Here is a 21,373-nt window from a genome sequence, read left to right on the forward strand (position 1 = left end):
AACATTTAAATTAAATATATACATGTGGAAAAATCTGTCAACGAAGGACAGTAAAACAACTAGAATAATTTTAATTAAAACTAGTATGGAAAGTTAAAACTAATAGCATTATTTAGACAATACAATATAAAAACAGACTATAGATCGCCAACAACTGAAGGGAGATCACCACACTTGGGACCATGGGGACTTACAGTACCTTTGCTACCTACATGGACCCTAGTTGGATTTACATCATCCCCTCAGCTGCTGGCGATTGTACGAAAGGTTAGCCAAAATTAAAAGAACATGAATACTACGATTAAAAACCTGGTAGACTTAAATTTACTGTGAATGTTTTTAGACTTACGTACCCTCTCAGGAGGACAATAATTTTACAATACTTCATCCCCCTTTGAGGGTACAGCCACCAACAATTCAAGTTACTAATTCAAACTACCATTTATTAAAATACATCTATTTACAGAAACATATTATTCAAAATTCAACCAAAAAATCAATTTCTTTTTAAAAACCTATAATAAAATGAGAATTAACGTTGGTAAAAAGATCCTTCATTGTTTTTACTGTAAAATACTTATCCCTTGTGATGGAGAATTCAACACAGTCAAGCAGAATATGCTTGACCGTGGCTCTCTCATCACAAGGGATGCAAAATGGAGGATCCAACAGGTATGCATGAGTATATCTAGTATGGCCAATACGACATCGTCGTAGTATGACCTCTTCAAATCTGGACTGACAACCCAAGTGGGTATAACCAATGTAAGGTTTTATCTCATGTAATTTATTTATACCCAATTGGGTGTCCCACTTCTTTTGCATCAGATCACGGATATAAGATCTAATGGTGGTTTTGTAATCACTGTAGGGAATAAGAAGCGGTGTCACAGATTTGTTGAGTGCTGCCTTGGCAGCAAGATCGGCCATCATGTTACCAGAAATACCTACGTGGCTTGGTAACCAACGAAAGACGATGTCGTACTGGCCGTTCAGATAAATCAGTAGTTTCCAAGTAAAATGTAATTTGGTATTGTAGCGAAATCTACACTTACTATGATTGTAACCATTATGCAATAATAACCTAATGTCTCAAATGTTCAGCTAAATCAGCAGTTTCCAAGTAAAATCTAATTTGGTATTCTAGCGAAATCTACACTTACTATTGTAACCATTATGCAATAACAACCTAATGTCTCAAATGTTCAGCAAGCTAGCAGCCGAACAAGTGAAACGTAACGTTGTGACTGGACTCTTCTAACAGTAGAGTGAGTGAGTTAATACTTAACGTCACATCGGCAATATCTCAGCCATATAGTGACGAGGATATTCAACAATGAAAAAGAGCATATATACATCATAAAAACCTGTCGACAAGGACAGTAAAACAACTAGAATATCACAATTTCAAGTAAAACTAGCATGGAAAGTTGAAACTAATAGCACTATTTAGACAATACAATATAAAAACAGACTATAGATCGCCACCAACAGAAGGTAGATCACCACACTAGGAACCATGGGGACTTTGCTACCTACATGGACTCTAGTTGGATTTACACCAGCTGGTGGCTATTGTACGAAAAGTTAGCCGAAATTAAAATGACATGAATACTACGATTAAAATCCTGGTAGACTTAAATTTACTGTGAATGCTTTTGGACTTGCGTACCCTCTCAGGAGGACAATAATTTTACAATACTTCAACCCCCTTTGAGGGTACAGCCACTAACAATTCAAGTTACTAATCCAAACTTTCAATACTTAAAATACATCTATTTACACAACATAACATTCAAAATTCCATCAAAAAATAAACTTCTTTTAAAAAACCAATAATTAAATATGAACTAACGCTGGTAAAAAGATCTTTCATTATTTTAACTGTAAATTGCTTATCCCTTGTGAGAACTCAACACAGTCAAGCAGAATATGCTTAACCGTGACTCTCTCATCACAAGGGATACAAAACGGAGGATCCTCACCTTTTAACAGGTGCACATGCGTATATCTAGTATGGCCAATACGACATAGTCTTAAAATAACATCTTCAAATCTGCACTGACAACCCAATTAGGTGTAACCAATACACGGTTTTATTTCATGTAATTTATTTATACCTACTTGGGTGTCCCACTTCTTCTGCATCAGATCACGGATGTAAGTTCTAATGCTCGCTTTATAATCAGAGTATGGAATAAGAAGTTGTGTCACAGATTTGTTGAGTGCTGCCTTGGCAACAAGATCGGCCATTGCGTTACCGGAAATGCCAACGTGGCTGGGTAACCAACAAAAGACGATGTTGTATTGGCCAGTGGCAAGATTATTATACAATTCAAGAATGTCAATTAAAAGTGGATGTTTACAAGAGATATTTTTAATAGCCTGAAGACAAGAATGAGGGTATGAATATATTATATACTGTTTACGTTTCGGGTGTCTTTGAATATATTTAAGAGCTGTTAGTATGGCGTTAGCTTCTGCTGTAAAAATAGAACTCTTATCTGGTAATGTAGACGATATTGTTCTGGATCCAATGACAGTGGCACAAGCTACTGCGCAACCATCCTTGGACCCATCTGTAAATAAGGATTTATAATTGCTATATTCATATATATTGTCTATATTCATAGACAATGGAGCCATAATCAAGTTTAGAACGCACGAGAGATCGATATAGATGGAGAAGGGTAGCTTGATCCCCTCCCCATTTAGAATTTGAAACAACTTTCAACAAGTCAAGTGCTTTCAGGCATTTAGTTTTAAGTGTGAGTCAAACATGAGACCCAAGAACTTAGCTTCCTTCACAACTTTAATTGGTGTGCCTTCTAGAGATAGTTCAGGGTCTTTATGTGGTTTATATTTACGACAAAAATGTATACAGTTAGTTTTCGATTTAGAAAGGCACCCGTGGCGAGCCACCTCCTCGTGGTAGGTGCTGGGTAACGCCAAGAGCTCGCCGACACCCCCGTAGTGGACCCGGGGGGATATTTGGTCCACCAACCCGTTTGCCGTGGGTTGCGGCCCTGTGTCGGCGGAGGAAGGGATCCTGGTGGTTGAAGGCAATAGGAGCTTGAAGCCGTGTTCCTGTTGCCTAACACACCACTTTGGCCCTGACTTCGCCTAGACGGGTGGTAGAACTGGCCCGGTTCTATCAATCGGCTGGTCACGCCATGCCCTGTGCATAGTAAAAGTTTTTTGCACACTCAACTACTTATTGGGTCTTGGCCATTTCGAGTTTTCATTTCCAAAATATTAACATATTTAATGCCTAGAATCCTATGCCAGAAGGCGGTGGCTCATGGGCCAATCTGGCAATGTTGACCTCCAAGTTCAATATGTGTCCAATGATTTGTCACGGGCAGAACCACCCTACCAATTTATTTGGTATACAAATGTTGCTATTTGTGTCATAGTTGCCGGAGTATAGCACCCCTGTATCCCTGGTGTCGGCATCTTGGAGATCCGATGCTATTTGACATCGTCCTTGTTGACCCTCCATGGTGGGTGGGGAGTAGGGATGCTGATTTTTTTCCTTCAATCATGGATCCCCAATCATCTGGTTCTTGGCGAAATGAAAAAAAGCGACGAATTAAAAATATTGATGAATCAACAAGAAGTCTTTCTTCCAATGCTGATAACTGGGCACGTTTCTAAGTGATTGAGGCAACAGACAATCTTCCTATTAAATTAAACCCCTTTGCCATTTCTAAGGCTGTTTCAGGTATTTGTGGAGAGGTTCGCAATGTCACCCGTCTTCGTAGTGGTTCACTTCCTGTAGAATGTGCACGGAGACAGCAATCTCTAAATCTTTTATCTATCAAAACATTTGTCAATATTGAGGTTGCTGTGTCCGTGCACAGAACATTAAATTCCTGCCGGGGCATTGTTCGGGACAGGGCTTGCTGCCTGTCTGACATGTCAGAACAAGACATAGTAACTGAACTTCATGATCAGGGAGTCACAGCTGTAAAACGGGTCACCGTCAAGAAAGAAGGAATCAGTGTCAATACCAATACATATCTCTTGACGTTTGCTCGTACATCCTTACCACCTTCAATCAAAGCAGGGTATTTCAATATTGGAGTGGACGTGTATGTCCCCAGCCCGCTTCGCTGCTTTAAATGTCAGAAGTTCGGTCATGGGGTTAGTTCTTGTCGTGGTTCGGCTGTATGTCATCGTTGTGGTGAACAACATGATAATACAGACTGCAACAATGAGTTCAAATGCGCAGACTGTTCTGGATCTCATGCTGCTACATCAAAATCTTGTCCTGTTTGGCAACAGGAGTCCAAAATAATGAAACTTAAATGTGAAAGGAATATTTCATACTTTGATGCAAAAAAACTGTTGACAGCTGAAACCACACCTCCTTTAAATAAGACCTACTCTGCTGCCGTCACTCACGCTGTTATGACATCTCCTGTAAGTTGTCAGACAGACTTGACATGGGTTAAGTCTGCAAAACCCATTACCTTATCCTCAGTTGCAAAACCATCTTCCCCAGTAACTCAATCTACATCTGGATCACAGACTGAGAGACAGCCTGAGCCCAAATCACAATCGTATGATAAACAGACTGACAGTCAAAAACAGAAAGGAAAAAAATTAAATAGGAAATCAATTCCCATCATCCCTTCATCTTCAGAAGTTCCTGTAGAAAACTCTTTTGGGCCTCTGGAGATGGATATCACTCTGTCCTCACAGGACAGCAGGAGGAATTTACCCTCCACACATTCGCGTGGAAGATCACCAATTGAGCCACCATGAACCAGTCCAATCTATTGCAGTGGAATTGTAGAGGACTAAAAACTAATTTCAACGAGGTACAGTTGCTGATACAGGACTTTCAGCCATCTACGCTATGTCTCCAAGAGACATATTTTAAAAATACAGATACCTTGAATTTGAGACAGTACAGCGCTTATCATTCTTTTTCTCCTCCGGGAGATCGGGCTACTGGAGGCGCTTCTATTCTCGTTCATCAGAGCGTAATACATAGCTCTGTTACTCTAAAAACAAACCTTCAAGTAGTTGCTGTTCGCTTGACATTACACATTGCTTTGAGATTGTGCAGTATGTATATCCCTCCATCTTCCAATATTTGTCAGTCAGATCTTCAAAGTCTATATGATCAGCTCCCCAAACCATGTAAACTCACACGCAAAAGAAACGCATCACTGTATTTCTTTTTCAACAGTTAAGTATACAAATACGAGTGGAGTCAGATGTACAGAAATTTGAGCAAACACAGTTCATTGCTATCCATACTCAATAAGGTCTTTACAATTTGTGTCAGCAATTGCATTTTCCGATTTCGATCATTTGAATTACGTCATTCAATACCTGGTGTGCCCACCATTAGCATTGATCACTGCCACACATCTCCTGTACATAGAGTTGATCAGACGATTTGTGAAGGCCCTTGGGATCATTCTGCACACTTCCAGTACAGCTGTACGCAGGTCATCAGCAGTTGCAGGCGCTGGTTGCACTTGGTGGAGACGCCTCTGAATCTCATCCCACAAGTGCTCGATGGGGTTAAGGTCAGGGCTAAGGGCCAGCCATTGCATGACGTTTATGTTGTGCTGTTGAAGAAAGGCCATGGTAAGCAACATGCGGACGAGCATTATCTTGCTGGAAAATGTGATTCCGATGTCGAGCAAAAAATGGAGCAACATGAGGTCTGATGATTACACGATGCCATTTAGAAAGTGGTCAAATGCAACATGTGTCATATTTGGGATTTCATTTTCACTTTCTTAGTAAAGTACAAATTCTAGTACTTTTTTTCGGTACTCAACCGAAAAAAGTACTAGAATTTGTACTTTACTAAGAAAGTGAAATCCCAAATATGACACATGTTGCATGAGGTCTGATGACTTGGTCAATGTAACGCTGAGCTGTGATGCCACGTCCTCGACCTTGACCCACATTCTGGAAGCACATTGGTCCAAGCCTAGCATTAAGTCCAATTCCGGCCCAAATCATGACACTAGGACCACCCTATGCATCCCTTTCCAACACGTTTCGGTCAGCAAAACGCTCTCGTTGACGTCTCGAAACCCTGACCCGTCCATCTGCATGTGACACACAAAAGCGACTCTCATTAGAGAAGATGACACGTCTCAACTCACGCTGACGCCAATTTTGATGACCCTGTGCCCACTGAAGTCGTGCTTGTCTATGGTGTGGTCGGAGTATTGGACGACGTGCTGGTCGGCGACATCGTAGGTTGGTGGCGCGCAGCCGTCGGATAACGGTGTCACGGCTGATGCGTCGATTATGTGTCCCGACAGTATCCCGAGCAGTTTGGCTTTGCTGTTAAGAAAGGATCACGCTGGTGTTGCCGTGTCATGAGACGATCTTGCCTAGGGGTCGTGACCCTTGGTCGGCCGCTTCGTTGACGGTCATTGGTTGACTGTGTTGTGTTATAGCGATGCTGGAGACGGTAGATTGTCGTTATGTTGACGAGCAATGTGTTGGACAGACTCTCCAGCGTGTAAACGTCCGATAGCCTGATTCCTCTCATGTTGGTTTAGTCGCGGCATTGTTGAACAATGAAGAATATGCCAAAGTTCTTGGTGGTTTTTATACCCACTACGGGTAGTGAAAAATCGTGCATATTCAATTCCACGTGGGAAGTGTGCATCATGTCCACATCTTCATTTGAGTGGTGCATTTTTGGCGATTCGTTTTCGTCTTGTTGTGAACACATTGATCTTATAAAATGATACAGAAAATGTTCCAAGCATCGCCAAGCATCACTATGTACTGAAGGTATTATGAAATTAGGGGTCCAAATTTGGTTCTTCAGTTCAGATAGAAACTTGCGTTTCTTTTGCGTGTGAGTATATTATTATGGGGGACCTCAACGGACACAATCCATTATGGGGAAGTGACCATACTAATAATAAAGGCAAAATCCTTGAGGAATTCATTTCAGATAATAATTTGTGTATTTTCAATGACTCAGCTACTTATTTACATCCAGCTACGGGAAAATACTCTTCCCTGGATTTATCACTAGCTGATTCCAACTTATACAATGAATTTGAATGGCTGGTCCATGATGACCTATGTGGGAGTGATCACTTCCCCACCATGCTGAAAACCATCAACCCTGGTGATGATCCACCTGTATCAAGACGGAACTTTGCTAGGGCTGATTGGTCATTATATCAGACACTGTGTGCTGAACACTTGAAGCATGATCTTTTTAAGAACAGTGAAGATCCAATACAGTCTTTTTCGGATATACTAAATGCCATTGCAGACAAAACAATTCCTATGTCCTCTGCAATTCCACATATTCGTAAACCATGGTTTACTGACGAGTGTAAACAGGCCAGAAAATGTAGGAAGAAAGCCGAAAATTATTTTTGCAATCATCCTACAGTTCATAATCTAGACAAAGTCAAAATTACTAACGCAAAGGCTAGACGTGCTTTTAAACAAGGTAAACGTCAGTCTTGGCGAAATTATATTTCCAAAATAAATTCACGCACACCAATGTCAAAGGTGTGGAATATGGTCCAAAGAATAAAGGGCAAGGGTTCCAAATCTACTGTGCATCATCTGAAGGACGGGGATACCATATTAACTAATAAAACTGACATAGCAAATAAACTTGGCGCAACTTTAGCCAAACATTCATCTTCATCAAATTATGTCCCTGAGTTCCAAAAGTATCAGAAACAAGAGGAAAAGAAAAGAATCAATTTTAACTCAGACAATGGTGAAGACTATAACGAATTATTTTCGTTGCATGAGCTCCATACTGCCCTTGAGCAAGCTCATGATACAGCTACAGGAACCGATAATATTCACTATCAGCTCCTAAAGCATTTGCCCGAATCATGTTTAGAAGTCCTTTTAAGAATTTTTGATCAAATATGGACGTCGGGGAATTTCCCAACTTCATGGCGTAATGCCATTGTTGTCCCTATTCCAAAGCCTGGCCGGGATCATACTGATCCATCTAATTACAGACCAATATCTCTAACGAGTTGTGTCGGTAAAACCATGGAACGTATGGTGAATAATAGATTAACTTGGTATCTTGAAACCAATAACATTATAACAAATATTCAATGTGGTTTCAGGAAAAATCGTAGTACAATTGATCATTTGGTACGTTTAGAATCCTTTGCTAAAAATGCTATAGTTAATAAACAGCATGCTGTATCAATTTTCTTTGATCTTGAGAAAGCTTATGATACGACCTGGAAGCATGGTATTTTACAGGATTTGCATGATTTTGGTTTGAGAGGCCGTTTACCTCTTTTTATATCACAGTTTTTACAAGACCGGCAATTTCAAGTCAGCGTGGGTTCTACCCTGTCTGAACATTATAATCAGGATCAGGGTGTTCCACAAGGGAGTGTTTTGTCTGTTACTTTATTTAGCATTACAATCAACAGTTTATCCAAAGTTTTAAATGATTCGATTGACGGATCACTTTTTGTGGATGATTTTAATATTTCCTGTCGTGGTAAAAATATGCGTACTATTGAGAGGCAACTGCAGTTATGCTTAAATAAAATTAATAAATGGTGTCTTGAAAACGGTTTCAAATTTTCTAAATTGAAAACTAATTGTATACACTTCTGTAGACGATATAAACCACATAAAGACCCTGAACTGTTTCTAAATGGCACTGCTATTAAAGTTGTTAAAGAGACCAAGTTTTTGGGATTGATTTTTGAGTCACATTTGACTCACGTTTCTTCCCCATATCAAATCCCTTAAGACTAAATGCCTGAAGGCACTTGACTTGTTGAAAGTCATTTCTAATTGTAAGTGGGGAGGAGACCAAGCTACCCTCCTACAGCTTTATCGATCATTGATCCGTTCGAAACTTGATTACGGCTCCATCGTATACGGTGGAGCCTGTAAAAGCAACCTTAAACTTCTTGATTCGGTCTATCACCAAGGTTTAAGACTTTGTCTTGGATCTTTCCGAACTTCACCCGTTGACAGTTTTTACGTTGAGGCCGATGAACCATCTCGTACACAACGTCGTATACAATTATCCTTACAGTACATTACTAAATTATCCTCTAATGAATCTAACCCTGCATATAACTGTGTGTTCAATCCACTTTATCAGGATTTGTACGACAAGAAGTCTTCTTTTGTTCCACCTCTCGGATACAGAATTAAACCATTTCTTTCTTCGGCCGGCATTAAGCTGGAAAACATAGATCCCTGCCGTCTTCTTTCTTCTCCTCCTTGGCAATTGGTTAGACCACAAGTCGACCTAACATTAACTTCTTTTAAAAAATCCGAAACTAATGAAGTACAATATAAACAAGAATATAATCAACTGAAAAGTAAATACAGTCATTACAAACCCTTATTTACAGATGGGTCCAAGGATGGTGGTGCAGTAGCTTGTGCCACTGTCATTGGATCCAGAACAATATCTTCTAGAATTCCAGATAACAGTTCTATTTTTACTGCAGAAGCAAAAGCCATATTAACGGCTGTCAAATATATTCAAAGACACCCTAAACATAAACACTATATAATCTATTCAGACTCTCTTTCTTGCCTTCAGGCGATTAAAAATATTTCTTGTAAACATCCACTTTTAAATGAAATCGTTGAATTTTCAATGATCTTGCTACTGGCCAATACGACATCGTCTTCTGTTGGTTACCCAGCCACGTTGGCAGTTCTGGGAACACACTGGCTGACCTTGCTGCAAAAGCAGCACTCAACAAATCTGTGACACCACTTCTTATTCCATACACTGATTATAAAGCAATCATTAGGTCTTACATCCATGATCTGATGCAGAAGAGGTGGGACACCCAAGTAGGTATCAACAAATTACATGAAATAAAGCCGTATATTGGATACACCTACTTGGGTTGTCAGTCAAGATTTGAAGAGGTCATTATACGACGATGTCGTATTGGCCACACTAGATATACACATGAATATGTGCTTAAAGGTGAGGATCCTCCTTTTTGTATCCCTTGTGATGAAAGAATCACAGTCAAGCATGTCTTGCTTGACTGTGTGGAATATTCCATCACAAGGGATAAGTATTTCAAATCAAGAACTATGAAGGATCTTTTTAGTAATGTTAGTTATCATTTAATCATTGCGTTTTTAAAAGAATTACATCTGTTTCAGGACTTGTAAATAGATAAACATTTTATGATTGGAAGTTGAATTAGCAGATAACATTGTTAGTGGCTGTATCCTCGAAGGGGGTTGAAGTACCGTAAAATTATTGTCCTCCTGAGAGGGTACGTAAGTCCCAAATAGTTGAAGTCAGATTTAATGTTCCACTTTTTTAGTCGTAGAATATGTGTAATTTTAAATTGCGGCTAATCTTGCATACAGTCGCCAGCAGCTGAGGGGATGGTGTCAATCCAACTAGGAACCATGCAGGTAGCTGAGGTACTGTAAGTCCCCATGGTCCCTAGTATGGTGATCTACCTTCGGTTGTTGGCGATCTATGGCCTGTTTTTATATTGTACTGTCCAAATAGTGATAATATTAGCTTTTAAGTTTCTACGCTAGTTTTAAATACTAACTGTGATAGTCTAGTGGTTTTACTGTCCTTCGTCGACAGGTTCTTCATAATATGATTATATATTCCTTTTTATGTCACATATGTTCTCGAAACAATATGGCTGCAATATTGCCGACGTGACGTTAAATGATAACTCACTCACTCTCACGATTTAGAAAATTTAAAGCCGTTTTCAAGACACCATTTATTAATCTTGTTTAAACACAACTGTAGTTGTCGTTCAATGGTATGCATATTTTTACCACGACAAGAAATATTAAAATCATCCACAAATAACGATCCATCAATTGAATCGTTTAAAACTTTTGATAAACTGTTTATCTTTATACTAAAAAGTGTGACTGACAAAATACTGCTTTGTGGAACACCCTGATCCTGATTGTAATGATCAGACAGGGTAGAACCCACGCGGACTTGAAATTGTTTGTTATTTAAAAATTTGCCTATGAATTCAGGCAAACGACCTCGCAAACCAAAATCATGTAAATCTCTCAGAATGCCATACTTCCAGGTTGTGTCATATGCCTTCTCAAGATCAAAAAAGATAGACACAGCATGTTGTTTATTAATCAGCGCGTTTTTCACAAATGATTCTAAACGCACTAAGTGATCGACAGTACTTCTGTATTTACGGAAACCACATTGTATATCTGTGATAAGGTTATTTGTTTCCAAGTACCAAACAAGTCGATTATTTATCATGCGTTCCATGGTGTTGGAAACACAGCTAGTTAGTGAAATAGGTCGATAATTGGATGGATCCGTATGATCACGTCCAGGTTTAGGTATTGGTACTACTATGGCATCACGCCATGAAAAAGGAAATTTCCCGGAAGTCCAAATATCATCAAAAATTGACAAGAGCGTCTCTAAACAGGATTCTGGTAAGTGCTTCAGGAGCTGATAATGGATGTTATCAGCTCCAGTAGCATTGTCATGAGCTTGATCAAGAGCAGTATGGAGTTCATGAATAGAAAACGTTTCATTATAATCTTCCCAATTATCAGAATTGAAATTAATAGTTTTCTTTTCTTGTTGATTTTGATATTGCTGAAATTTATGTGTCTAATTCGAAGAGGAAGAGTGTTTAGCGAGAGTTTCGCTCAGTTTTTTCGCAATATCTAATTAATCAGTAAGTAATTGATCTCCATGTTTAAGATGATGGACAGTAGATTTAGTACCTTTACGTTTGATTTTCAGGCCCATGTTCCATACCTTGGACATAGGTGTCCGTGAATTTATTTTGGATACATAATTTTGCCAAGATTGGCGTTTGTTCTGTTTACGCCCCGCTTTAGCATTTAAAATATTAAATTTATTTAAATTATGCACCATGGGATGGCGACGGAAATAATGTTGTGCCTTTTTCCTTGCCTTCCTAGCTTGCTTGCACTCATCGTTGAACCATGGTTTTCTTATATGTGGAACTGCAGAGGACACTCATCAGCTATAGAGTTCAATTCATCAGAAAAAACATTTAATAGCACCAGGAACGTCAATAAATAGTTCAGGTTTAAGTTTCTCCGCAGTGTTTCATATAAAGCCCAGTTAGCCTTTTTAAAATTCCGCCTTGATGATGGAGGAACATCAGATGGAGTTACAGATTTTAGTATAGTAGGAAAATGGTCACTTCCACAGAGGTCATCGTGGACTGACCATTCGAATACATGTAGTAGTTCTGACTTTGTAAGTGACAAGTCAAGAGCAGAATAGGTCCCTGACCCAGGGTGTAAATATGTGTTGGAACCATCATTATAAATACATAAATCATTGTCAGAACAAAAGTCCTCCAACAATTTACCTTTAGTGTTTGTAGTTACACTACCCCAGAGTGGGTTGTGCCCATTATAATACAGGGCTTCGGGAGTTGGTCGTATAGAGCTTGAAGATCAGTTTTAGTGAACGTCGAAGACGGCGAAATATAAAGAGATCATAGCGTAAACGCTACATGTAAAGTAATTCTCACAGCAACAGCCTGCATATTAGTATTAATTGGAACAGGGCTTTGAATAACGTTTTGTCTGACTAAAACGGATGACCCGCCAGTAGCTCTATCACCCGGAGGTAAAAAAGAATGATATGCAATAAAATGACGAATGTCAAATGTATCTGTTTGTTTTAAATATGTCTCTTGGAGACATATCGCTGAAGGTGTAAAATCTTGGACTTATAGCTGTAATTCATGTAAATTAGTCCTCAACCCTCTGCAGTTCCACTCTACAATATTATTGGAATAAACTATCTTTTGGGGGCATTTATTGAGGATCTACCCCGCACTCTTTTGGAGGGCGACAAGCTATGTGCCCTAGAATGGACGTTTTCAGAAATGTTCATGTCTTCAAGAGACCCATATTTATTGAGCAATTGGATTTTATTTTGTGACCCTTTAGGAGCTCTGCCACTTTGTTGTTTTGAAACATCAGGCTTAGGCTTAGTTTGCTACAGTAGCATACCTTTCTGTAAGGTCAGATCCCTTCACAGGGTTTTTTTGCTTCAGAAAAAGAGATGTTTTGGGTATACTTTATTCTGTTTATTTCCATTTGTTCTCTCCAGATTGGACACTGTTTCGATGAAGATGAATGGTCACCTGAGCAGTTGGTGCATTTTTTAAAATCACTGTCACAATCTTCTGTTGTGTGTGTTTTCTCACCACAGTGAGCACACACAACAGACAATGTGCAAGTATTTACGCCATGCCCATACGTTTGGCACTTGAAGCATCTCAATGGATTTCGAATGTACGTTTCCACTTTGAGTTGACAGTAACCAGCCTTTATTGATGTAGGAGCAGTCGGAGTAGAAAAAGAGAACAAATAGGTGTTTGTTTGTTGGATCTCATTGTTTTTCCGGGTAGTGAAACGTTTTACATATGGCACACCTTGTTCCATCATTTCTGAGGCAATATCAATCTCCAGCATATCAGCAAAAAGGCTGTCTCGGTCTCTCACTATGCCTTTGCTGGTGTTAAGTGTTTGGTGGGCAGAGACTGATACGGGAATGCCGACAAAAGATTTAGTTGACAGGAGATTAGTTGCTTGTTGTCTCTTACTGCATTCAATAAGAAGAGACCCTGAACGCAAACGTGTAACGTTTTTAACATCTCCTGCTATGCCTTGTATGCCTTTTGAAATGGCAAAAGGGTTCAGCTTCAAGGGTGTCTTGTCAACGGTCTCAAGTACTATGAAACGTGGCCAATGGTCAATAGATGTGGAGGGTCTTAGTTCATTAATATCAGGTTCTCTGTCAAGAGGACGTTTTTTCTTGGTGACAGGGGTTTCGTAAGCCATGGCTAGTGCTTTAAGGTTCATCATTCGAGCTCCCCATCCACCACGGAGTATCACAAGGACAATGCTGATAACAAGTGGGTCTCCAACTTGCAGCACCAAGGATACTCGGATGATATACTCCAGCAGAAGAGTTATAAATAACAAATCCACCAAATTGGCCCATGAGCCACCGCCTTCTGGGCATAAGACTCTCGGCAAAGTTCAAAACATCAGTTTGAAAAATCGTGAACATTTGTACATCTGAAAACTAAAGGTTTGTTTGGTTATTTTAAGAATGGCCAACTATTCACAAAACCGCTCCGTTCTTACATACACGACAAGGGGCGGAGATTGGCTCGCCCCCGAACAACGCCCTCCACATCCGGGATTCCACCCCCAGCCACGAACGTGACCTCAAATGAAGGCCACGACAGCCAAGACGCAGCTACAACTGCCCCAGGGGAGACGTTGAGGTCACGTGACCTCCTACCACACAAAATGATGGACGAGGCATAGAGAGGCGGCCGGGCCCCAACAGTCGACACCCACTCCCCAGGTGCTACTACTTCCTCATGTGTCAAACAATTGCCTATCCTTATTTGGAATTTAGACGGTTTAAGGTAAAAAATTAATGATAAAGGATTTATTGATTTCTTATCGAAATTCGACATAGTATGTCTCTTGGAAACATTTCTTGATAAAGAGATAAATATCCCCCGACTTTCTGCTTATGATGTTTATGTTGCAAATGCTCGTAGACTAGCTAGTGCGGGTAGACTATCAGGCGGTCTTTACATGCTAATTCATAAATCTATTGCTAAACACTGCCTACACTTAAACCTAGGTATACCAAATGTCATTGGCATCACACTAGATAAATCTTTGACAAGAATGAGTAAGGACCTTGTACTGCTAGGAATGTATATACCCCCACTGGCTCTCCCTTCTACCTCACCACAGATCACCTGACAGCCTTAGACGAGGTAGAACAGTGGCTCACACACAGCGCAGACGGCAGCTTCGAGACTGTAATGTGCGGAGACCTTACCGCACGGGTCGGGCTTAGTAACAACCCCCCTGAGACAGTTGACCAACCGGGGATCGACAGACCAGCGTTTCCCGAGGAGGAAAGTGTACCTCTCGATACGACAAGCCCATGTGATTTAGCTATAAAAACCTTAGGGAGAAAATTACTTGACCTTTGTTTTACTCATAATTTGTACATATGTAATGGTAGATGCGCGGGAGATAGGGAGGGGGACTTTACTTATATATCAGAAGCTGGTTCGAGCGTTATTGACTATTTCATTGCATCTGTAAATATTCATTTACATTGTGAATACTTAACGGTGCACTCCAGAGTTGAATCGAAGCACATGCCTGTTAGTTTGGTGTTACACTTTGATGCAGATGTGACTGCACCTGTACATAGCGGTGGTGGTAAGGATAATGAAGGTTCAAATCAATATATATGGAACACAGAAAATGAACAAACGTTTCTAGACACACTGTGTGAGCGCCTACCGGCTCTTGGTGATTTAGTAGATTTAGTTCATGTTGATGTTAATAACGCACTTGATCGATTTGTCAAACACGTTTTGAAATCGACACATGTGTTTAAAAATACACCTTATAAGCAATCTAAAGGTGGCTTCTATACTAGCAGATGTCAGTATGCTAAGCGAGAGGCTAAAAGAGAACTTAGGCGTTATAGAAACACTAAATCAGCCATCAGTAGACGTAAATACTGTGAACTGAGGAATAATTATAAATATGAATGTAGAAAAGCTAAGGTCTCATTTCAGCAAAAGAAAAGTTCTAAGTTAAAATCTTCCATCCATAACACTTCTGCGTTCTGGAAAGAGCTGAGAAGTCTGAATGATACAAAGAGCCCACGTTGTCCACTAGACAAATCTTTACTGTACAATCATTTTAAAGGGTTGTTCACACCTAGAAATCTAGCTGACGATACCACTGAGAATGATGTTTTCTGTCCTGATGTGAATATTCCTTTAAATGATATTGATAGCTATATTCTTGAGTCTTCTATCACTGGTGAAGAAATATGTTCATGTCTTTCCCATCTGAAAAATGGCAAGTCAGCGGGTAGTGATGGTGTAATTACTGAGCTGTTGAAATCATCTAAGCATGTTATTATGCCCTTTTTAAAGGTATTGCTTAATAAGATTTTTGATACAGGCGTTTTTCCCATGGCTTGGACGAAAGCAATAGTTATTCCTTTACATAAAAAGGGCGATCGCAAAAACCCAGATAATTACAGAGGAATTTCAATACTATGCATATTAAGTAAATTATATACGTCCATTTTAAATGTCCGCATCAGAACCTGGGCAAATATAAGGAGTAAAATTCCCGAAACACAAGCTGGTTTTAGACAAGGGTACTCTACGGTTGATCATATTTTTACTTTACATGGTGCTATAGAAAAATGTCTAATTAAGAAAAGGAAACAGTTAAATGTTGCTTTTATTGATTTTAGAAAAGCCTTTGACTCAATTGACCGTCCGAAGTTATACAAGTGCTTATTCAAATCTGGTCTTCAGGGGAAAATGCTATCTGCTATCATGAGTATATATAGTTCAGTAACAGCTTGTGTTAGAGGTTATAATGGGTACACTGAATATTTTGATTGTCCAATTGGTTTAAAGCAAGGTTGTGTTCTTAGCCCCGTATTGTTTTCCTTTTTCATTAATGGATTATCAGATGACATATCTAGATATGGCAAATATGGAGTACAGTTATTTCCCGACCTATTAGGAATAATGTTACTTATGTTTGCAGGTGATGTTGTTCTTATATCTGATACAATTACAGGCTTACAGAATCAACATAATATACTGCACAATTTCTCTGAATATTCAAGTCTAGAGGTAAATTTAGACAAGACAAATATAGTTGTTTTTAGAAGGGGAGGGCGCTTAGCAAGGAATGAAAAGTGGTTTTTAAATGGCCAGCCAATAACAACATTAAGTACTTATAAATATCTGGGAGTTGTATTTTCGTCAACATTCAAAATGAGAAATTGCATCACTGATTTAGCATTGAGGGGCAAGCGGGCCTTAATGGAAGTATTAAGTAATTTAAATGGAATTGGAATAATAGACCCCAGTGTGTACTTCAAAATTTTTGATGCCCAGATACAGCCGATATTACTGTACGGAGCAGAAATCTGGGGGAATGCATAGATTTTATGAAATAGAAAAGGTCCATTTATTAGCCTGCAAACGTTTCCTGAATGTCAGCCCTCAAACACCTACTGCTATTGTATATGGCGAATGTGGAAGATATCTTCTCTATATAAACGCATTGTGTAAAACTGTGAAATATTGGGTAAAGGTTATTCATATGCATGAAGATAGAATCCCCTTGAAAGTGTACAAAATGCAAGTGTATTACGATAACTGTGGCTACAAGACATATGCTTCTTATATAAGAGAAATACTTTTTGCACATGGGTTTGGTTACGTCTGGGTGTCCCAGACAGTTGGTGACGCAGCTTTATTTTTCAGTAGATTCAAGACTGTTGCAATCAATATATTTTTTCAATCATGGAACAGTACATTGAATAACAGTTCACGATACCATATGTACCGTGAGTTTAAAAGTCTGTTAACTCCAGAAAAATATTTATCATGTATATTGGACAAAAAGTTTCGAAATATTTTGACCAAATTCCGATGTGGATTATTAAGGCTAAAGTATAATGAAGGTAGATGGTTGAATGTTGAGGTTGCTGAACGTAGTTGCCCTCTGTGTAATCTAGGTGTAGAAGACGAGTACCATTTCATCTTTATATGTACTGAATATAACGCACTAAGATTAAAATACTTGCCATGTATATATCTGAAACAACCAAACTACTGTAAATTTAAGTCTCTGTTATCAACGAACAATGAAACAACTTTAAGAAATTTATGTAAATATATCTATCATGCTTATAAAAGCAGGACAATCAAACTCCAATAACTTTTCTTCAAACCACAGGTTCGTACATTTTAACCATATATTTACATTTGTGTGTATATATGTTTATATCACAATGTTATATTTATAGTGACAAGAATCTGTTAATACAATCCACATGTACCATTAATATGTATACCCTGTAATAATTAACTTATATTTGTAAGAATTGCGTGTATATTGTATATGGGCCTGTGGCCTACGTACGGAATAAAAATACTTGACTTGACTTGATATAAACAAATGTACCAAGTCCAAAAGTAAAACATTTGCAAATTAAATGTGTGTAATGACATACAAGTCCATACACAGGGCTTGGCGTGACCAGCCGATTGATAGAATCTACCACCGGTCTAGGTAAAGTCAGGGCCAAAGTGGTGTGTTGAGCAGCAAGAACACGGTTCAGGCTCCTACTGCCCTCAACCACCAGACTACCGTCCTCCACCGACACGGGACGCAACCCACGGCAAACAGGTTGCCCAATTCGGTCACTCCTTGCGACCAGCAATGGGGTGCTATGGACCTTGTTGACCCGGGTCCACACGGGGGTTTGAATGGCTCTAGGCGTTACCCAGCACCCACCCCGAGGAGGTGGCCGTTCACGGGTGCCCCTGAACGCAAACTTCTAACGTTTTTAACATCTCCAGCTGTGCCTTGTATGCCTTTTGAAACAGTGTTGCAGTGTAGATCCCCAACCCCCCCCCCCCCAAAAAAAAAAAAAAAAAAAAAGAAAAAAAAGATAGGTTATCAGAATAATCTTTTACAGTGGAATTGCAGAGGTCTAAGGACTAAGTTCAATGAGTTGCAGCTCTTAGTCCAGGATTTAAAACCATCATCTTTCTGTCTGCAGGAGACCTATTTAAAACAGACAGATACTTATGACCTGCGTCATTACAAAGTATATCATTGCTTTTCAACTCCGGTTGACAGGGCCACGAGAGGGTCTTCCATCCTAGTCAAGCAGAACATTATCCATAGCCCTGTTTCACTTACTACTGATCTTCAGGCTGTTGCAGTGCGACTAACTTTGAACGTTGCGTTTACATTATGCCCTCTCTATATTTCTGGCACCCATGAAGAGCCACCTCCTCGTGGTGGGTGCTGGGTAACGCTAAGTGCTCTTCTCCCGTGTGGACCCGGGGCAGAATGTGTCCACAGCACCCCATTGCTTGTCGTAAGAGGCGACTAAATTGGGCAACCTATTTGCCGTGGGTTGCGTCCCGTGTCGGTGGAGGACGGGATCCTGGTGGTTGAGGGCATTTGGACTTTTAACTGCGTTCCATTGCCCAACACACCACTTTGGCCCTTACTTCACCTAGACGGGTGGTTGAATGGGCCCGATTCAACCAATCGGCTGGTCATGCCAAGCCCTGTGCATGGACTGTATATGTGTCATTGCACAAATTTGATTTGAAATTGTTTTGAGTTTCGGCTTTGGCACTACTTGTGATCTTTGTGAATTGATTGTGAATTCTAATATGAACTTTGCCTAGAGTCTTATGCCAGAAGGCGATGGCTCATGGGCCAATCTGGTAGTTTAATTATTTATAATTCTTCTACTGGGGTATATCATCCGAGTATCCTTGGTGCTGCAAGCTGGAGGCCCGCTTGCTTTAGCATTGTCCTTGTGATACTCCGTGGTGGGTGGGGAGCTCGGATGATGAACCATATGACACCAATCATGGCTTATGAAATACCCCCCCAAAAAAACCAAACGTCCACTTGAAATTGATCCCGTTGATGCTTCTCATAGACCGTCTCTATCGATTGAGTATTGGCCACGTTTCCTCGTTATTGAGACTACTGACAAGACACCACTGAAGTTGAACCCTTTCGCAGTATCTAAGGGCATTCAAGGTATTGCTGGGGATGTTAAGAACATTAGACGCTTACGTTCGGGTGCACTGCTAATTGAATGCGGCAAGAAACAGCAAGCAACAAATCTGATGAGCATTGAATCTTTTGTGGGCATTCCGGTCACGGTCTCTGCTCACAAGACCTTGAACACAAGTAAAGGTGTCGTCAGAGATCGTGATCGGTTGTTTGCTGACATGTCCGAACTTGATATAGCATGCGAAATGAAGGATCAAGGCGTGCTGTATGTGAAGCGCTTTTCCACCCGAAAAAACAATGAGACATTCCAAACGAATACCTATCTGTTTTCGTTTTCATCGCCGAATGCTCCCAAATCAGTAAAGGCAGGTTACTGCAATATCCAAGTTGAAACCTACATCCCCAACCCGCTCAGGTGTTTTAAATGCCAGAAATATGGACACGGTGTATCTACCTGCACATTGTCTGTTGTGTGTGCTCACTGTGGTGAGAAGACACACACAACTGAAGATTGTGACAGTGACTTTAAAAAATGCACTAACTGCTCAGGCGACCATTCATCTTCGTCAAAACAGTGTCCAATATGGAAAGAGCAAATGGCCATTAACAAAATAAAGTTCACCCAAAATATCTCTTTTTCTAAGGCAAAGAAACTGGTGAAGAGATCTGACCTTCTAGAAAGTTATGCTACAGTAGCAAAATCTGAATCCAGCTCTAAAATAACAAAATCATCCACACGATGCCAAACTACCTTGACGTGGGTCAGTTCCGACTCCCCACAGGTTTTATACCCTGCTATATCATCCCAGACTGAGGTATCACTTCCTACTACATCAAAGTCCTCTGATCATAAGTCATCTTCACAGTCACGCTCTGAGTCTCATTCAACAGCTGATAGACAACAAATTGTTAAAACTAAACCCAAACCTAAGTCTGATGCTTCAAAACAACAAAGTGGCAGAGCTCCTAAGGGGTCACAAAATAAAATTCAACTGTTTAATAAATATGGGTCTCTTGAAGATATGGACGTTTCTGAAAACGTCCATTCTAGGGCACATAGCTTGTCGCCCTCCAAAAGAGTGCGGGGTAGATCCCCAATAAATCCCCCCAAAAGATAGTTTATTCCAATAATATTCTACAGTGGAACTGCAGAGGACTGAGGACTAATTTACATGAATTACAGCTATTAGTCCAAGATTTTGCACCTTCAGCGATATGTCTCCAAGAGACATATTTAAAACAAACAGATAAATTTGACCTTCGTCAATTTAATGCATATCATTGTTTTTCACCTCCGGGTGATAGGGCCGCTGGCGGATCATCCATTCTAGTCAAACAAAACGTTATTCAAAGTCCTGTTCCACTTATTACTAATATGCAGGCTGTTGCAGTGAGAATTACTTTACATGTAGCGTTTACAGTATGCTCTCTTTATATTTCGTCGTCTCTGACGTTCACTAAAACTGATCTTCAAGCTCTATATGACCAACTCCCGAAGCCCTGTATTATAATGGGAGATTTAAATGGACACAACCCACTTTGGGGTAGTGTAACTACAAACACTAAAGGTAAGTTGTTGGAGGACTTTTGTTATGACAATGATTTATGTATTTATAATGATGGTTCCAACACATATTTACACCCTGAGACAGGGACCTATTCTGCCCTTGACTTGTCATTGACAAATTCAGAACTACTAAATGAATTCGAATGGTCAGTCCACGATGACCTCTGTGGA

General features: G+C 39.9%; 1 pseudogene; it reads left to right on the forward strand.

Annotated features, from left to right (window-relative positions):
• The first annotated feature begins 16,901 nt into the window (after positions 1-16,901).
• Positions 16,902-17,805, forward strand: LOC137281109 (uncharacterized; annotated as a pseudogene).
• The last annotated feature ends 3,568 nt before the right edge of the window (positions 17,806-21,373 follow it).

Source organism: Haliotis asinina, chromosome 4 (genome assembly GCF_037392515.1).
Source record: "Haliotis asinina isolate JCU_RB_2024 chromosome 4, JCU_Hal_asi_v2, whole genome shotgun sequence".
Taxonomy (NCBI): domain Eukaryota; kingdom Metazoa; phylum Mollusca; class Gastropoda; order Lepetellida; family Haliotidae; genus Haliotis; species Haliotis asinina.